Source organism: Otolemur garnettii, unplaced genomic scaffold, assembly GCF_000181295.1.
Source record: "Otolemur garnettii isolate 467f Iridium unplaced genomic scaffold, OtoGar3 scaffold00045, whole genome shotgun sequence".
Lineage (NCBI taxonomy): Eukaryota > Metazoa > Chordata > Mammalia > Primates > Galagidae > Otolemur > Otolemur garnettii.
Window position 1 is genome coordinate 1,336,877 of NW_003852440.1, and position 3,939 is coordinate 1,340,815.

Sequence of the window (3,939 nt, forward strand, 5' to 3'; positions counted from 1 at the left end):
GTTTTGAAACATTCAGAGTCCCTACACAGTGAGAACGCGCCTGAGAGCACAGTGTCGCTGTTCTTCCTCTCATGCATGTCCAATTTTCAAGATTTAGGACTTGTTCCGAGTGAAAGTTGCATTTCAGGTAATGCTGCCTCTGCTCTGGTGCCTGGTAATGGAAGCTTAGTGGACATAACCCTTGGGGTTTATTATTTCTCAGGACGAGGATTCAAGCCTGGGCAGGGAGGGCTTTTCCATCTTGATTTACAGGGTCCATGCACCAGAATATTCATGATGAGTTCTTTTAAAATGGGAATTCCTTATTTGAGAAAGAAAATGTACCATAAAAGCCACACTGGGTAACTGTCTTTAGTACATTGGCTGGACACCAAGAGTGAGTGTACTTCATAGCCACCTAGGGAAGTTCTCTAAAAACACATGTCCAGGCCCAACTATAAACTTACTTCAGGGATAGAGGCTAAGCCTGTTTATTTTGAAGACGCTCCCCTGGGGATTTTGGTGTATTCTCTGACAAACTAACCAATTGCATTAGAAGAAGAAACCAAATTATCAGAAAGTAACCCTTTAGCACTATGCCAGGGAAGGTGAAATTTCCTGTATAAGTTTGTATGTTTGATGATCTTCACCCACTCTCACCCCTTACTCTCTATCAGGATCCAAACAGTCTCTTCTACACACTAAGATTATTCTCAAAAAGGATCTGGTAAAGCCACTATACATAACTGATAGGGCTTAATATTACTCACATTATAGGACTAACTGCATTTTTTTCTTTGATACAGGGTCTCTCTGTCATCCTGGCTAGAGTGTAGTGGCATCATCACAGCTTACTGCAACCTCAAATTCCTGGGCTCAAGAGATCCTCCTGCCTCAGCCTCCCAAGTAACTGGGACTACAGGCATGCATTACCAGGCCCAGCTAGTTTTTCTATTTTTTGTAGGGAGGGTGTCTTGATTTCACTAAGGCTGGTCTCAAACTCCTAACTTCTGTGATTCTCCCAGCTTGGCATCCCAAAGTTGTATTTTTTTTCTTTGAAATAGTAGTACAGCTGAAAATGCAGAGGTGACCTCCATTGGCTAGAACCGGGTTTCTCAACCTTGGCGTTGCTGACATATTGGGCTGGGTAATTCTTTGTCACAGAAGCTTCTCTGCTGTCTGTCTACTAGATACTGGTAGCACCTCCCATGTTGTCTCCAGAAATTGCCAAATATCCCCTGGGGGACAAAATTGTCCCAAATAGAGAATTACTAGACTTGAAAGCAATATAATATGGTAGGTGCTAGAATGCTTAGTGTACAAAGATCAACACTATAGGAATTCAGAAGTGGGAAAACCAGGGTGGGCTAAACTATCTGGGGGGAATCCACGCGAGAGGCAGACCCTGAAGGACCTGGGTTAATAAGAGGGGGACATTATTGCCTTCGTTCACTTTTTTGTACTCTACTTGCAGAGTTAATTGAATTTTAACTAGGGTCAAAAGATAACAATGACTCTAATTCCAGAAATTTAGGTCTCAGTTTATAGATGAAGTATTTGGAGAACTGGAGAGACCTTTTAGCGTCCCCAAATCCAGGCACAGAGAGCACTCACCTAGGAGTAAAACTAGCACCAAGGAAGCAAACCCTGGTCAGAAGAGGCCCAGGGAAACTGGGAGCCAGCCAGGCAAAGTCTAATAACCCAGTCGCAGAAGGAGCAAAAGATGCCTTGTCTGTCATAGTCAGCGTCTCTGTAGAAACAGTCACTGTTCAGAAATAATGTTGCTGTTTGTTCAAAATAATAAAAAACAACAACTACATGAAGGGTGCAGTGCCAGCAGGCCAAAAGGACCTCTGCCAGGAGACGTTTCTGAAATCTGAAGGTGTGCGTAGGGGCAGCCTAAATGCTGTGGTTAATTTTTAACTTCCCCACTGGCGAGTCCTGAATCAGAGGACAGTGTTTCTATGGTGTCAAGCGATATTCCTGTTCAGGCTAGGGTGTCACCCCACAGGCACCAGGTGAGTAATGCTCTGGGTGGTGGCACCATTGTAATCCTCTGCCATATCCCCGAGGGCCCAGTTCTAATTACATCAGGATCCAGTGTTTTATGCTTGTCCTGGGTAACACGTTTCCTTCCTGCTACCTTTCCATTGTTCTAGCCTCCTCTTAGTTGCAGTGTGGCTGGGACTACAGTTTCACATTATTAACTCATTGCCATGGTTTCCATTTGGTGTGCGATGATGTCATAGCTGATGAGGAATAGAGCTTCCTTTTTTCTCTGATTATAGCCTGCTACACTTCTCTTTTCACACTGTATAATGCATCAAATGCTCACAGCAATCAGTTCTCTTTCAAATGGCTTCTGCCTTTCACTGGCCATGTGATTTCCAATTGATCACAGAGTGAGGGCTGAGCCAAAATGAAAACTGGAGCATGCAGGATCCACGGTTGGCATCCCGAGGCAGCTTAAGTTCATTATCACGCAGACAACCTCGGGCACAGGCACAGGGAGATTATCAATTCTGTATCTTTGGGGAGTTCTGTTATTATGCAAATAGAGAACTTTGAAAATAAAGGTAAGTAAAAAGACATAAAAAAACTCCCAATACTTGTCCTCCCACCACATAGAGATAACCACTGTCAGCATTTGCACTCATATTTTGGGCTTGTTTTATACACATGTGTAGCAGGGATGGGGACTTCCTAAATGGAGATGGGGTAAGTGGATACCTCCTCAACCTCAACCAGACATGTATCTATGTTTTGTTACCCATATACATAAGGACTTTAGATTTCCGGATGAAGGGGGAAGGAGAAAGGAAGCAATATACATAGATACGTGGGGGAAAGAGAAGACAACAGCAGAGGATGTGAAATGGGGCACCCTCTTCTGGGTCTCAATGAATGACTCTGAACCACCATGGAAAGAAGGGGTTAGAAAGGCTGAGGTGCTGGGCTGGATACAGTGGCTCATGCCTGTTATCCTAGCCCTCTGGGAGGCCAAGGCAGGAGGATCACTTAGCTCAGGAGTTAGAGACCAGCCTAAGCAAAAGCAAGACCCCCTACTCTGCCAAAAATAGAAAAATCAGCTGGGTGTGCTGGTGTGTACCTGTAGTTTCAGCTACTTGGGAGGCTGAGGAAGGAGGCTCACTTAAGCCCAGGAGTTTGAGCTTGTAGCAAGCTGTGATAACGCTACTGCACCACTGTGGCTTGGGTGACCCAGTGAGACCCTGTCTAAGAAAGAAAGGAAGCATCAGGTGCTGAAGGAGCTGAGGGAGCTAGTTCTGGTGAGACTCTGAGACTCAGAGCAAAAGCAGCTGTGCTGTAGTGGCCTAGGGAGCGAAGCAGGACACAGGATAGATTCCACCACAACCACCATGAACCGAGGCAGCCTGAAGTCTTAGATCATCAGTGGCACAGGAGGGAATTGCCTTTTGGATTTCTCTGATGGGATGTCTCACAGGCCTTTCGTATTCCACATGTCCTAACCTGCACTCAGATCGTCCTCTTACTAAATTCATTTCTTTGCTGTAACTGTCCCTTACAGTCGTGTAAGCCACACGTGTAGGAGTCATCCTAGTCTTTTCCCTCCCTTCGTCCTCCACATCCCATTGGTCATCAGGGCTCCAATTATTTCTTGTATTTATCACTACTGCCACTGTCCTAGCCCAGGACAGCATCATCTGGTCACCTGGATTGTTTTATATATTCCTAGAAGGTATGCCAGCCTTCAGCCTGGACCACCTCTGTCCTTCCTCCCCAGTGCTTTGGTGTGATCCTTCTAACACAAAAATGGGACCATGTCACTCTGCTGCTCAAATGAAGTTGGTGGCCCCCTCATCTATGCTGCCTGGAATGCAAGACTCTTTACAGAGTCTTGCAGCCCTAAAGGCCATACAGCCTTATCATTCTTCCTCAGCTCACCTCTGCATCCTACCTACCCTTCACGACACTTTCAGA